The sequence below is a fragment of the Leptonychotes weddellii genome, chromosome 1 (assembly GCF_054177405.1).
Source record: "Leptonychotes weddellii isolate Sample4059 chromosome 1, ASM5417740v2, whole genome shotgun sequence".
Classification (NCBI taxonomy): domain Eukaryota; kingdom Metazoa; phylum Chordata; class Mammalia; order Carnivora; family Phocidae; genus Leptonychotes; species Leptonychotes weddellii.
This window is the reverse complement of record NC_138369.1, coordinates 138974828-138991667: the sequence shown is the minus strand read 5'-3', so window position 1 is coordinate 138991667 and position 16840 is coordinate 138974828. Positions and strand designations below refer to the sequence as shown.

The 16840-nt window shown below is 38.7% G+C and overlaps 1 protein-coding gene across 29 annotated transcripts in view; it reads right to left on the bottom strand.

Annotated features, from left to right (window-relative positions):
- The window catches only part of ZBTB20 (zinc finger and BTB domain containing 20), a 764927-nt gene that overhangs the window by 142527 nt on the left and 605560 nt on the right, over positions 1-16840 (bottom strand). Inside the window, exon 3 of one of the 29 annotated variants that reach the window (XM_081796622.1) lies at positions 13725-13771. The exons of the other annotated variants lie outside the window; for them this stretch is intronic. The gene's annotated coding sequence lies outside the window, so the exon portion shown is untranslated. The remainder of the gene's footprint in view (positions 1-13724; positions 13772-16840) is intronic. 29 annotated transcript variants of the gene reach the window in all.

Sequence of the window (16840 nt, the reverse complement as noted above, 5' to 3'; positions counted from 1 at the left end):
TTTAGCTTATTTGCACATCAACTGCTTTAACAATGGCTGCTGTGACCTGTCTGAAACACATGGTCCACAGTCCGTCAATTTAGGGGGAGGAGGGACCACTGCTTTTGACATTGGTGGGTCCTCCTGCACATCTCAAATCACCTGATAGGCAAGAGCCCAGAGCAGAGCAGTGAGGTGCTCAGTAAATTCGTGCTGGGTGAACAGGGTGAAAATGGGAATGAGCTTTGGAGTGAAACAGATCTTTGTAACATTGCAGAAGTCATGGCCACGCTCAGAGCCTCAGTTTCCCTATGCGTAAAAGGTGGTAATATTAATCCCATAAGGTTTTCTTGAGCATGACATGAGCTCACATATATAAAGTCCATGGATGGTATTACATGGTAATTACTATTGAGGCAGGCATAAAATGAGGGTGTAAATAAATAAAACTGCATACTCTGGATGTGCTGAGTGGGTTATATTCAAAGCATGTAGGTTCAGGACAGGAATATTCACAGCAAAGCAAGGATCTAATACACAGATTTCTATTAGAAAAGGTTGGCAGGAGAGATTATCAAGTTTAGAATCCAAAAGTTCTAGAATTTAAACTTCAAAGATCATCTGAGGACTGTTTGATCTCTTCCTACCCAGATGTCGGTATATTTCCCAGCTCATAATAATAACCAACATTTTACCGAGTACTTGATTTGTGCTAAGCACTCTGCTAAGTACTTTACATTTGTGTCCTACTTTAGTGTCACAGCAACCCGAAGAATTAGGCACAATGTAGCCTCATTTCATAGAAAAGGAAACCGAGGAATACAAGGGTTAGGTCACGTGTTCAAGAGCTCACAGCTAGTAAGGGTGGAACTGGGGAGGAAATGCAGGCAATCTGACTCTGAAGCCCATACCCTCAGCCATGATGCTGGGGTCGGGGGCGGGGGGGCACACGGTAGGTCTTACTCAGTAACTATGTGTTGAATAAATGAGCAAGTGCATAGAACACCAGTGTGTTGATTTCATTAAAAAGTAAGTGGAAATCTGTGCACAATCACTGGAGAGAATCTTGTGCTCGGATTATCCAATCTGTACCTGTATCTATTCGGCAGCTCACTTCAGGTGGCAACCCTTCCTCAGAAGCCAGGGTGAGCCATGTCCCTGTGTGGTGTTGAAAATGGATGAGGCGAAGATTGCTGCCTATGACCACCCAGGGCATTTAAATATCTGACGGCATTTTCAGCACTTTGAGGGTAGTGTTAGCACACGGGTTATTAATTGGCTTTAATTCCAGTTCGGATAATTACATCGTGTCTCTTTAATTTTTCCCCGACTATGCCATTCTTCATTTCCTGTCACAAATGTGCTCTTTAAAAAAGCATGTGAACACACAAAAACATATAGTTACATTTAAGGTTTGCATAGTAATATAGGGTGTTCTTTTTTTTCTAAATGATTACTGTATAGTGGCCATGTAATAAATGAATGGGCAAAAGAATTGAAGTCATTGCAAAATAAAGATAACTAGTTGAAGCTAATGTTTGAAATAAACAGATTTTTAAACCATTTCCTTGGTGACAGGATTCCAATCATATATTTTTTTTTCTCATGGGCAGATATTTCAAGAGCTGATGACCTGCTCATGATAAGCCGATTTCCCTATACTATATAGTTTCTAGCATAAAAAAAAAATAGCAATGAAAACTGATCTTTTAAAGTAGAAAGTAACACTAGGTTCTGAATGGTATAGTATACTGAACTCATGGGTTTTAGAATGTCATTAATACAGTTATTAGACCCTGACTTATTTGGCAGGTTTTTTCTTTGCCAAACATATTACTAGAATAATCTTCAAATTATAGAAGGAAAGGACAAAGGATCCTAACTTAATAAGCTTAGGAAAGTTTGACGGTTATAAACACACACAACCCTTCTTCTTTTCCCAAAGAATTCTTGCTCTTTGAAACACCAACTGTGTCTGCATGAGACTGAAGAAAATCTCCTGCAGGCATGTATTTGAATCATGTGCACAAATAGTTGAATGTATCCGTGGTAGAGCATGGCTTATTAGTCCTTTTCAGTGTACATTTGTATGAACAAGTCACCAAATATAGGGAGTGTAGAAAGTTGAGAGAATAAAGGGTTAATTTATTTACTATGCATGAGAGTTTCTAGACCTTTGCTTCTTTGGCTTTTAGTTCAAAATTCCATGTATACTCTGCACATAATAATAAATGCCATAATTCAATGTATGCCACAATTTGATTTACTTTCAAGCACCTTTTCTGGTTCAGCTCTCAAAGCTTTCCTTCCTATAAACTTCCTCCAAATTATTCTTTGTGGCCCTCAGTGAATCATCATTTAAAATTGGTGTTTGTGGGATAACTCTAATGCTGTGGAGAGATTTGTATCAAACTAGCCCTATTTCCTTTTGAGAATCAGTGGTCACGTTCCATGCCCTTATCTGAGAAGAAGACAAATTGAAAAAAAAAAGGAATAAAACCCCGGGCCTTTGCCACCTCTTTGACCCCTGTAATGACAGCAGTCACTCAGTGATTGTCCTCTAGTTTGTCACTCATGCCCTGAGACTGAGCTCTCTGGGACAAGGTCTTTACACCCTGCTTGGCTTGTGTAACGTTACTGCCCAGGGTCGCACCTGCCCATGGTGGTAGACGGTATCTCAGGAGAGCTGGCAGCAACGACTGTTCTCTCTTAGTTCTTCATGTGCAATTACAATGCATTCTTTCTGCGCTTCACGTGTCCAATATGTACGAGACTGGTGATTTGATGCTTCGACTAAAGCAAAACTATTGGATAGGTTATTTAAGAATTAAATAGCAAAATCACTTGTATTGGTGATTTTTCTAACCTCGCCACGATTTTTACAGCAAGAAGTCCTCAGACAGCACATTCTAAATTCAAAATTTAAGTGAATTTTGAATTCAAAAGAAAAGTGAATAAGATTTATTCCTAATATTAGAGATGGTAAGCAAGTTCTTGCCTTTAAATTGAAATATCATCTAGAAACAGGGGGATAGATTTAAGGAAGCACAGACTCTTAGACATAGGAAGTATTTAGGAGATTCTCTGGTTCTGTCAGTTTACCGAGAAGAGCTGAAACATTCTCCAGAGACATTTTGTCAGAGAAGCTTAAGGTCACACAACTTGGTGGAAGCAAAACTAGTACTGGAACGCAGTTCTTCTGTTTCCTGGTGTCACGTCCTCTTCTTTGTTAAAGAACCTCTTAAGTACTCGTGCCGAGAAAGAAGTACCATATTCTTAATGTAGTGTGAGAAAAACATGACAAAGGGACTATGGTAGGCTGAATAATGACCCCACAAAAAAATACTCATGTCCTAACCCCCAGAAACTATGAATGTTACCTTATATGGCAAAGGGGTTTTGCAGATGTGGTTAAATTAAGGATACTAAGATGGGGAGATTATCCTGTACTATCTAGGTAGGCTCTAAATGTAATCACAGGGGTTCATATAAGAGAGGGGCAGGAGGCTGAGAGCTAGTTGTAGGAGATATGATGACAGAGACAAGAAGTTGGAGTTACTTGTGGAAGGGGTCATGAGCCAAGGAGTACAGATGGCCTCCAGAAGCTAGAAAAGGCAAGCTTCTTTTATTTTAATATATATTTACATATATTATATATACTATGTATTTTATATATAATATATATTTTAATATATATATTTAGCATATATATGTATTTATATTATATATATTTAGCAGATGTATTACCTTGTTGACTCAAACTGAGCCTGTGATATAAGGACTTCTCACCAGTCTTCAGAAAAATATTGACTAGGATAGGTCAAGAATGGGTCTCTCTCTCTATCTCTAGGAACATCCTTCTAGGATGACATGGAGAAATCCATCTAAAGATTATTGATTAATGGATCAGTTGTCTACAGATCCATCTAATCACATTTGCCCATGTCCAGTCTTATAGTGGCTCTTCACTGCTGGATTGGCAATCATACCTTCAAGTCAATCTACAATAGTAGGTTCTAGTTAGAAGCAAACTGAAGGGTTTTGCTGTCTAATTCTTAAGTGTCAGAAGATTTAAACTCATTCTATACAGTGAGGTGCCCTTTTACCAGCCCCTCTCCCGCCATTTGTTCAGCTCTTTCCCAGTGGCAGTCAGAAATGGAGAAAAGAATGAGGCGTGAGGCAGCATCATGCAAAATAAACTTCCTTCTTATAAGACTATCTTGCCTTAATGTATCATTGCCATTCAGTTACTGCATACAATCTGTAGAACATGGCTCCTAACAGTACTCCTTGGCAACATAGCATTGCCTAGAAAATTGTTGGAAAAATAAATTCTTGGGCGAATCAGACACTCAGAGGTGGATATGTCAGTGACTATGTTTTAAAGATCCCTTTAGGTAATTTTAAAGCCTGGCTAAGAACCACTGTCATGGGGCAAATCTATGAGCCTTGGCAAGCCTGGTGAAAAACATGTGCTATGAGTGAGGTCACCTGCTCACCTGGGTATAACTGTGGCTCTGTCACCAGCAATGTGACCACAGATCATGTTCTCAGTCTATCTCCTCATCTACAAAGTGGGAATGATGATGTTGATGATAATAATAATAATAATAATAATAGCCCCCCTGTCCATGCATAAGGCTAATGTAACACTTAATAAGATCATGAATATGAAAACATGTTGTAAGTGCAGGACCATCATTATGGAAGGAACATTAATTTGGATAGTGAGTGTCCTGAGCCCAAGGTGTTTGGGATGTTGCCTTGCATTTTTACATTAGCTGGGGCTCTGAAGTAGTAAGAGTAAAAATTCAAGAAGCTCAAGATGCCAGGTCTCATTCTGCAAGCCAAAATGAAGGCTGGAAGTCTGTAGACTTGTAAAGGATGAGGTATTGAATGGAAGAGCCACTGACGTTATTAGTTTCTGGAACTAAGTGCTCAATTTCTTGATTTGGAACTCCACCTTTCTATTCATCAGGTAGCAAAATTTAGGGACAGCTCTGAATTCTATATTGCCAATGAAGGCTTGTGGCTTCTGGGATTCAGAACCACACTTCTTTATCAATTCCCAGTGACATTCAGTTTTAGTAAAGTGGCCCAAGATCTTCATTATTTCCATACCATATTTTTAAATATGTAAGATGCTCCAGGAAGCCAGCTCAAAGACAACTGATTTTATTCGCAAAGTTCTCAACAGAAAAGACATAAATCTTGACAGGTGGGAAGGCCTATCTAGATCAGAATTGAAACTTGTTTAGGGGCACCTGGGTGGCTCAGTCAGTTAAGTGTCTGCCTTCTGCTCAGGTTATGATCCCGGGCTTCTGGGATAGAGACCCGGTCAGGCTCCCTGCTCAGTGGAGAGCCTGCTTCTCCCTCTCCCTCTGCCGCTCCCCTGCTTGTGTTCTTTCACTCTCTCTCGAATAAATAAAAATAAAATCTTAAAAAAAAAGAAACTTTTTTAAGATATCAAATCCTAAGCTCGTAGGGGGCTGGAAAAAACTCTGATACAACTAGATCAGACACAACCATGATTTTCATAGAAAATCATTAGGATTTTATCCAATCAGTAAGTATGGAAATTCTCAGAATTTACCAAGGACTCTGTATAAGTGGGGGGGAGGGGGGGAGAAACACTTTATAAAAGACAGCTAACCATCTTTTTTCTTTCTTATTTGAAACCACAGCAGGTATGCCTTTTGGCTCGAGGGCTCTTCCACCTTCTGAAGATTTAAGTCTACAGGTCACACTTCGGCAACTCCTGTGTACCTTGCAGGACAGTTGTGGTGAGGCAAAGACTCTGGGTTGCTGTGTCCTCTGAGCCAGTCACAATGTGAGCATCAGAAGGAGCTGCGCCTTTTAAGAGCTCTGTGTCCTTAAGGAAGTCACCTGCCCTTTTAAACTTAATAGATTTTCCGTTTGTAAAATGTGGATAATATGTGCCTTGCCAGTCTCACAAGTTGTTGAGATCACACACTGAGGATCACAAGAGATGATGTATCTAGAATGCTTTGTAAACTAAGGATCCTGTTTGCTTGGCATTACTGATGTTATTATTATTTACACTGTAGCAGAAGAGTAAAGGTAGGTACAGAAATGTTGGGCATGGTCGTTTGAATACTTTTAGACACTTAAGTCGTGCATACCTCCATGGTTTTCCTCTGAACTTACATGAATCTCTTTGTCAGGTTATGACTAAAGTGGTAACTAATGACGTTATTTCCTTTAAGTCCCTGTATGATCTCTGAGTTGATTATGATCACTTATACATTAAATAGAAACTGCTGCAGAATTTATTATGGGTGTGTTCTGGCCAACTGTACTTTGAGCATATTCCCTGAGTAAGAACAAATTTAGTATTATAAAATTGAAGAAAGCATGGCATCCAAAGCTGGTATGGAGTAGTGAAAAATCTCTTCAAAGGCCATTCCTTGTTTTCTTTAACATCAAACATCTACTTAGAAATTATCTTGTAGTTCAATGAGCATTCCTGAAGGAAAATTTGTTATAAAGCTACCAAGGCGTTCAACATTTCAAAGGACAGGGACATGTACTCTGCCACAACGCAAATTTGAATTTCCAAATTGTCCTAACTGTTTAAACAAATCTGTGACTCAAGTTCAGATGAAGATCTCATGGACTGTCGCTATTTTGGTGGCTATACGGATAGATGCTACCCAATCAGTGAGTCCTTCTAACGGAACAGAAATCAACTGTGTGGTATATTTTAATATAAATTATTAATATAACTGCAAAAAACACATGTGAGCTTGAACTGTTATTTAAATCTTCAGTTGTTGTTCTGTGCAATTCCACTTTTTCTGTCATGTATCCTTAACTAGACGATAGGCTGCCTGAGGATAAACCCTGACTTTTACTTCTCAGAATTTCCCATTGCTTCCAGTACCAGTGGTTTATACATAGCATTTGCTTCCAACATATCTCTTGTTTAATTGGGTTCACTTCTCATTGGCTTTTCCTGGGGGCAATTAAGACACATAAGATGCCCATAGATAAATGCATCATTATCACTGAGGTAAAAGTTGTGATTCTTATTTTTTTTTTAATTATGCATTGGGCCACTTATTTTTCCCATGTGACACCTGACCTGACTAATTATGTAAGCGAATAGAAAAACATGATTCTCTTTTAAAGAGCTCACTTTCCGTGCAACGGCTTTAGGAATTCAGCTAATATGTCAAGGAGAGTCATTCGGTACAATGATGGTGATGGTGAGGCTCTAAGTACCACAGCTTTGATGGAAAATATTTTAAATTAAAGCAAGCTACCCATAAACTTACACAAACATAAATATGCACTCCCACAAACACAGATTTGCACATCCTTAAACTTAAATTAATGCAAAGAAAAGATATATTCTTTTGTTTTAGTGGAATACAAATGATGAAGACTAATAAAGGAATAAATAAAACACCAGGTAACCAAATCAATGTCTGCTCAATTCTGGTCAAGGAGGTGAAGCGAGGTTTCCCTTTGAGTCAGAGAATGTAGTGGATAAAAGGACGTGAATAGCTGGGGGGATTTCCTGAGGCCATTGCAGACCAGCTCACACACTGTTAAGAGGCTCATTTTCATGAGACTTTTGGTTGCATTTGTAACACTTGCTCTAGGTCCCCTAGAGCATTAAGTGCCACATCACAGCACTACAAGAACAGGACTAAATGTGAGAAGGTACATTACAAGGTTCTTTTTCTTTCAGATCCAAATATCCAGGCGTTTATAGTAGTTTCATGACCGCTTTTTTTCTCCTTTGTTCTTCCTTCTCCCCACCCCACCTCCAACCCCCACACTCCTTTCAAGCAGGACTGCGTGGAAGGGACTTTCTGTTTTTCAGTGAAAATCTAAATTCTTGTACTTTAAAAAAATGACCAAGTGTAAAACCTGTGCATTAGTACAGTTAATTATTTCCATAGGTAGAACATATTTCATTAAAAACAAAAAACAAAAAACAAACAAACCTGGTCGGACTGCTAAATTTGTTCTAGGTTAAGGATTTAGCCACAATTTGGTAAGTATTTGTTCTCTATTAGGCTTGGTGCATATTAATTGGTACATATTTTAACATTTCACTACTGCATTAAATTATTAATAATTTGAAATTATTAGCTGGTACTGCCACCGTTTTCCCAAAGCAATGCTACCCATTTCTTCTAAGCTTGGTCCAAAGCACAAAGTCTGCAATCTGATTTGTCAAGGAAATACATGTGAAGTTCAGAAAAAGGATAGGAATCACCAAAAGAATGAGGTTAAATTTCAAAATGATATGGAGAACAAAAGCTCGCTTAATCCTCACAGTAAATGTAAAAGATAGGTGTTCAGATTTTGTAGATGAAAAATCCGAGGCTCACAGAGGTTAAGTAACTTCCTCAATGTGCACAGTTTAGAGGCGGCAGAGCTGTGTGTCAAACCCTCATCTGTCTGACAAAGCCTGTTCTCTTTTCTTTCTTTTTTTTTTTTTTAAAGATCTTATTTATTTGTCAGAGTGAGAGAGAGAGAGAGCACAAGCAGGGGGAGCAGCAGAGCGAGAAGCAGGCTCCCGCTGAGCAAGGAGCCCAATGTGGGACTCGATCCCAGAACCCTGGGATCATGACCTGAGCCAAAGGCAGACGCTTAATCAGCTGAGCCACCCAGGCGTCCCTGTTCTCTTTTCTTTTAAATGTTCCATTCCCAGATACTTAAGGTCTCTGCTACTCAGGAGTTTCTCTGGCATCTGCCATTGGGTACATGGGATGAAATAACAATTGAAACAATTATAATATTTGTTAAATATATCTGTATATGTATTATCCATTAAGTATAATTATACATACTTACTATACATATGATCATATATGCTATGTATATACCATATATATGAATACTTAAAGCCAATACTTACTAGCACTTACAGTGTGCCAAATATTATTCTAAGTACTTTGCTATTTAGTATTTAGTTCTATTAGTTCTTGGAACATCTCCATAAGGTAGAAATCATTATTATTGTCTAGTTTTACAGATGAGAAAACTAAGGCATACAACTAGTAAGTGGCACAGCCCAGGGTACTTTCCATTACCCCACGTCTCTCATGGACCTTTACTTGTTACCTCCTTGAGAACATACCTGACATCTGGTCTATTCTATCTATCACCTCTTAGGTGATAATGAGTAAATCTTAGAAGGTAGGGGAGCTCAAGTATTAACTAGTCAATAATTTATTGCTAGGGATCAAAAAGACACAACTTAGTGGAAAATCCCCATTTGTAGAAGAGAAAGTCCCTAAAGCAAGATATTATGGCTCAGAAAGTAGGGGAGACATTGGGTGGGTGAACTTTCTGGGTCTTTCAAATTATAACACGTGTACAGCCATTAATACATAAACACAATTTAATTTATTACATAAAACCAATTTAATATTTAATGAGGACCTGCTATGAGCAAAGGACTCTGCTAGGATCTAAGCTCTAGAAAATAGCTACAAAGATAAATAAGAAGCCATAAACCTAATATTTAGAATCTGGAAGAAAATAAACACCACATAACTAAAATACAAAACAAAATAAGGCAAATACCATAAAAGGTTGCCAACAGAAATCTGTAGGTTTAGTGGCTTGAGGAATATCATTGGATGACGGACACTGAAGAAAATTACCTGAAGAAGGCAGTGTTTGAGATGGACTTTGGAATATGGGGAAAATTCCAACAGTTAGAATTTGGAAAGAGAGGTTTTAGGCAAGGGACACAGAATAAAAGCATGGGGAGAGGAAAGCACAAGGTATATTTGGGGTTGATTTGATTACTTCTAGAATACTCAAAGGATAGCAGCAGGAGTTTGAGATCGCTGTGGGTGGCACATCCAGTGGAAATATCCAGTGGCAGCTGGAAACCCATCTTTGTAGTACTGGAATTGACAGATTAGAACTAGATACTCAAATCCTTAGGGAGGTGATACGAAGGTCTGCTTGCAGCTGTATGGGCTCAATGAAACTGCCCACAGACTTCAAAAATGCAGTCAGGGAGGAAAGAAGGGCAAACTTACATTTTGTGGGCACACGAAGGGAGAATGGGTAAAGGACCAAGAAGGATCATTCATGTGAATAGGAGAATTATGAAAACAGATGCAGTGGAGCCCAAAGGTAAAGAACGCTCTACAGAAGTGGAGATAGATGGACAAACATCCAAAACAGAAACAGTAAAGCTAGCACTGCCAGGAGGAAGAGGTATATTTAAGAGCTGGAGTCTACATCACTGTACCCATCCTTGAACGGACCACCTCTGATTCCTTTATATTTTTTCCCCAAACTCATACGTGTACTAAACCACACATAAACGAACATTTCCCTTTTCTGGAAAAAAAAAGGTTATGGCATTATTAACTCAAACTATATCTGGAAGTTTTATGAGTAAAGTCCGAATTTTTTTTGCTCAAGTTTTATTTAAAAGGTGACTGAGTTTTTGACATGTGGGTCAATTATTCCTTGGTGGGAGTGCAAATTTATTCATATTTTATTCAACAAATACTTTTGGAGCCTTTATTTGCCAGGCATTGTGCTAAGTGCTGGCATCAGAAGAATTTCCATAAATGCGTAGATGGCTTTTACCTGTGAGCTTTCCTTCCTATGGGTGGTCGAATGGGACAAAATTGATGCCTTTGTGATGATGAGTTTCAGTTCCGGCCCCCTAAGAGTGTTTATGTTCATGTTATTAAGTGCATATTTATGTGTAATTTTTCTGTGCCAAGATTTTTTTTTCATTTTTGAATAACTTTTGGTATTAGCAAAAGGTGCTATAGAAGAACAAATCCACTCCAGGCCAACACAGGAACTGGTTCTCTTGCTTTGCCATGATGATAGTCTAGTATGTGGTCAAGTAGGAATATTTTTCAAGTATTTGAAACAACTATGGAAATCTTATTCTTGATTGTATCCTCTAAAATATAAAAGCAAAAAAAAATCGCTTTAAAAGAAAATTGAAAAATAGTTCCCTATATGTTCCAACTGTTGGGTCAAAATGGAATAAGGAAGCCTTGGGGAAGGGAATCTATAAAAGCTACCCTTGGGGCTTATTTACTAGCTTATTTGCATAAAATTTGCATAAAATTTGCATATGTATATATTTTTCTAATAATGCCCCAAGACATCACTTTAACCTTTTTCTTACATGCAAAATTTTTTCCTATAAAATAGGAATCTTGGGGCACCTGGGTGGCTCAGTCATTAAGCCTCTGCCTTCGGCTCAGGTCATGATCCCAGGGTCCTGGGATAGAGCCCCGCATCGGGCTCCTTGCTCCACGGGAAGCCTGCTTTTCTCTCTCCCACTCCCCCTGCTTGTGTTCCCTCTCTCGCTGTCTCTCTCTCTGTCAAATAAATAAATAAAATCTTAAAAAAAAAATAGGATTCTTGCTGTATACATTGTTTTGTAACCTGCATTCTTTTAAGACATATTTTTAAGTCCTGCATAGTATTCCATTCTACAGATATAGCAACATATATTTAAGCAATCCCTAATTTTGGACATTTTGGTTACATTCTGAATTTTTATCATTTTCAATAATGCTTTGTTTTTTACCATTGTGCATAGGATTTGCAATGCTATTATTTACTGGGAAGAAATTTTTGGAAGCTTTAAATCTTAAAACTACAAGCAAAGAGAGGAAGGGACTTGCTTAATACATCCACCATAAGCAAAGAAAGAAAAGTCAAATGCTTCTAGGAGCCAGAGTGATAGAGTAAATGAGTGAAGTGGGTATGGCATAAAATATGGGGTGATAGGGACTTTGTCAAACTGGAAAGGACATGGCTTGTTTGCAGAGAGCAGCCCCTGCTCAGGTACAGATAATTGGTACCATGTAAGAATGCAAATAATACTGCCAGATCTCCAAATTATCAGGATAAGTTAAAAAAAGCTGGGGTTGTTTTTTTTTTTTTTTGGTAAGATCTATTGATCTTTAAAAGGTTGGCTCAAACTCTCAAATTATTTTTTAAGATACTTGATGCCCTCACCCCACCCCACCCCCCAACAAAGCTACAGGCTAGCTAGATGCAGCTCACAGGCCACTGGTTTATAACCTTCAAATTAAAGAAAGGGAAACATGGTGTTTGGAAAACATTTCTATATAGGGAGTATATAGGGAGTTAAGCAAATAAAGTTTTGCTTCAAGTTTTTCCAGTAACAAGGGATGCGATGTGGAGAAACTGAACCTCAATACGCAAATCTTGGAAGATAGGTAAATATTGCTTTCCATTAACTAGAAGCTTCTAAAATGTTTCAAACCTCTCAAGGAAACATGCTTTAATTACATAAAACTTTAACCCAGTGCTCTGTATTATGACATCTAATGTTAATTTCCCTTCGTTTTCCATCTGAACTAACATTTCCCATTAACATCCACCTGCACTACTTCCTTTTGTAAAGAGGAGGTGGTATTTGGCTATGCTCTGGTTCTGATTCATGAGAAATCAACCCAAGCCCAACATTTCTGTTCTTAACAGATTTTGGTTTTTAAATCTGTAGAACACAATGTTTCCCTGGGCTGAGTTCTAGCATGCCAAGTTTTGGCTGGCCACAGACTTTGACATCTGAGTGAAAAATCTTTCAACAATGGCATTTAAACTGAAGAATCAACAGACCTTTAATTATAACACTGCCTGTAATCCCCCCTCCCACTTTTATCATGATGTTCAAATTGCCTCAACTCACTAACTGCACGGAAAGCATGTTATTCATTTGCCATTGGAAATATCATAATTTGGAAACTCTGTGACTTGAGATTGTGTATTAATCTTTGACAAATCAGTATGACTTTATTCACCATAAATTAAAGAGGCATATAGAACGCAAGTCAAAATTACTGATTCATTAGAAATAAGAAACAAAAATCACTCGGCATATAATTTCTTATCTAAAATGGTCAAGATTTATTTAGATAAGAGTAATATTTCTACTTGGAAATTAGACATTAAATATATCAAAATACAGAGTTTCTTCTTTGTGAGGTTTCACTAAGTGCCTCCATATTTCTCCATAAAATGTTAAGTGACCATTTTTTATGGCTTTTTTATGACACGGTCTCAAATCACCCTATGTTTCCCTTATATACAAAATATACTTCTATACTGCTAAGGTACATCAGGAATCCTTTGAAAACTTTCTCTTTAGAAGTCAATGTTGCAAAATACTCAGTTTATATTCAACCTGTCTATCTGAATATATTTATTGGGCAAATTGAGATTAAAAATATAAATGTGGAAAATGTTCATTTCCATTGTTAAACCCTACCTAAGTTAAGTTTTTGTTTGTTTTTAAATATAGAACCTGGTTACATGGAACATGGGCATAATTTCAGTCCCTTTTCATCTTGAAGAGAAACCTGGCTTTAGATTTCCAGGAAATGTATTTATTTAGACGAAACAACAGGCCAAGCTTTTATACATAATTTCTAATCCTCATAATATGTCTGAAAGATGGATATCATTAATCTGGGTCAAATTATTTGATTTATTAGAGCCTCAGTTTCTTTATCAGTAACAGATTAATGATAGGGGGTTCGGAGTCTTTTTTTTGTCCATGGATTTTGAGTGTGGAGTTTGGAGGCAACCCCAGATCTGACTTCAGAGCCTCTGCTTTCTCTTTTGGGGGAATAAAAATGTCTCCCTGAAAATGTAGACACTTTTCCTTGTGTAATCGACCTTGCTTTCTTGTTACAAAAGGTTATCAGAGAGGTCACATTTTTAATTATGTTTAGCATTACCTTATGATTCTGAAATTCATCTTCATCCAGAGTATAAAATTCATATTCTAAGAAAAGATGCAGAAGTCATAAGTCTCTGATTTCCTGGACAGACCTGGTTTCAAATCTTGCCTTTTATTATACCCACAAATATGCTTATATTTATAAAATTATGTCCTGTCTATGTTCAGAAAATAAGGTCTTTCATCATCTACTTTGTGTGTAAAGCCAAAAAGTTCCAGGAAACCAGTTCTGACCAGTACAGAACACTGAAGAATTGGATCCTCCAAGGTAGAACCAGTAGAGGGAATCCAAATCAAAGTTGCTGAGGGGAGTGGAGATGATAAATGATATTAATAGTAGTAATTACATGTATTGGGGACTTAACAAAATGTTGCCGATTCCATGTATCATATTTAATCTTCACAATATGCCCATTTCACGTATGAGAAAACAGAGGCTTAGAGATGATAATTAACTTGCTTATATTCATGTGCCTAGTGAATAGCATCTGTCTCCAGTGTTTAAGCCTCACTTATTTTACTAAACTATCTCCCAAAGCAGGAGAACAAGATTTAAAAAGGTAAATTTAAAGAGCAGTTATAAGATTATAAATAGGAGATGGAGCATACCGCAGGATTAGGAGTGGGAACAGAGTAGGAATGAAGTGGTGAGTCCAGCATGGTGGAGGTCAGCAGGTGTCTGATGTAGGGCAGGTCATGAGGTCAGATATAGGGGTGTCATGTGACATTAAAAGTATAGCAATATGCACAGGAGAGAGAGAGAGAATAGAGAGAGACAATAGGTAGGGGGTGGTAGATAAGATAAATTGGGATGCTTGGCTGATTGCCTATGTTGTTCTCTTTTACAAATGTAAGTAAAGCTTTGTGTGTTGGGGGACAGAAAGAAACATCTCTTTTCACGTGTCACTGACTGGAGGGGGGAAGAAACCCAGCTGTCTTTTTTAAACCCAGCTTCTTTTTTAAAATACAAATTTCTCCAAGAGGGTCAAACGTCATTCACACCTTGGAGTAAACTACTTTAATGAGGTTACCAGACCACTTGAGTGTAATTAAAGTCGAGAAGCCACAGTTTGGGGAAAGGTAACAGATAAGGATAACCAGAGCTGAAGCATGGAAGAAGGGTCTGGGCGGTGATTCCCTAGGGGAGTGGGAGGGCACCACATGTAATTCTGTGCAAATACCGTTAAGATCTATGTAAACGTAAAGTACTAGCATCATTATCATTAATTCTATTCTGTACTTGTGTTTAGAATTTTGGTAGCAGCCCGTGGCGGAATCAAAATCACAACTGGTTGCTGATTTCTGATGTAAATACTGAGCAGAATGTCCTACTTTGTAGCAGTTCCTCAATAAATAATTGTTGAGCAAATGGGATGTCAAAATTAGTTTGGAAGCTGGAAACTCTCAGATTTCCCAAATTCCAACCTGTTCCTCCAGTCTAGGTTAATCCAGCCCAACCTGTCAGGTACAGCAAACTGTTTCCTCTGTGGGAGGAAGGGAGAAAGAATATAGAAAGTGGAGAAAGAATTGATACCTCAGCCCTCTTCTTCTTTCTGCCTCCATGGCCTAGTACAGCATACTCTAGATTTTGTGGGGACTTCAGAATGTAGCTCCTATGAATGCTGAGGCAATGCTGTAATGATGGGTCTACATAAAAGTTAAATTGTGAGGCGTATGATGAAAACCTAACAAAGGGATACGTTAAGGACGAGCCCATTAATGAGAATGCTCATCTGCCCCCACCAGAATCTCGTTAAGCTCCTCTATCCCATTCCGGACCTGTGCTGGGTCTGCACTATGGTGTGAATGTTTGAGTCCCCCCTGGTTCACACGATGGAATCCTGATCCCCAGTGTCATGGCATTAGGAAGTAGGGCCTTTGGGAGGTGCTCAGGTCATGAGGGCAGAGCTCTCCTGAATGGGATTCGTTTTCTTATCAAAAAGGCCCCACAGAGCTCCCTGGCCCCTTCTGCCACGTGAGGATACAAACAGAAGTCTTCCACCCAGAAGAGGACCATCACCCGACCTTGTGGCACCCTGATCTCAGACTTGCAGCCTCCATGACTGTGAGAGATAAATTTCTGTTTTTTTCATAAGCCACCCTGTCTGTGGTATTTTGCTAGAGCAGCCTGGACGACTAAGACAGTCTGCACAGGTACTGCAGAAATGCTTCTATATACAATCTGACAGGTACAGTCAGGGGCAGCACAAGGACCACAGCTGGAGCATTAAAATCCTCTCTGGAGCATGGGCGGACTTGAATTCGGGGTATGTGGCTGATGCCCAGATGTGGCCGGGGGAGGGCATGCTGTGCCTGTGTGCGTTGCATCCTCCTTGGTTTTCCTCGCCTTCCATCTTCCCCATACACACAGCTTTCGCATTTTATAACATCACAGGAGACTCCTAAATTCAGTGCTTTTCAAATACACGTTATATTTTACTCCTAACTTAAAGGGGAGAGGGGGAGTATTTTGTTACAGATGAACTGAATTTGACAGTAAATTTGTTATTTTGGATTCTTATTTGTGAGTTGTGGCTAAAAAAGCACATTTGGTCTAAATATTGAGAACACTTTGGAATGTAAGAGCTGAGAAGCCTAGCCCAGTGGTTACCAACCCAGGCTGCATATTAGAATCACCCAGGGAGGTTCAAAAAATACAGATCCTGAGCCTTGGCCCCCCTCCCCTCTCTTCTCCAAGTGATTCTGATATAATGTCAGTTTTGGGGGCTTGCAGCCAGTTATGGGGACCGAGGATCTTCATCAACCTTTTCATTTAACTGACAAGGGATCTGAGGCCCAGAAAGGAATAGTGACTTCTCTAAGGTCACACAGGCATATATTATGTATGAAGATAAAAGACTGTGGCTAATGTGAAATTGACCCCATTAGCTATGTTGCACATTACTTCATTACTTTAGAATATATTTTGTATGTTTGTATGTATAATGCAATAATTCCTTCATCTGCAAGCTACTTATGCGGCATTCCAAATCTGGTTAAGAAGAGGAAGGATGTGAAAAGACCCACAAGCAGCCCAAAGTGACATCAGGGATATCACACAGAAATCCCTCAAGTTTCTCTGATGGGCTCTGCCTCTTGCCTCTTTGTCTTTGA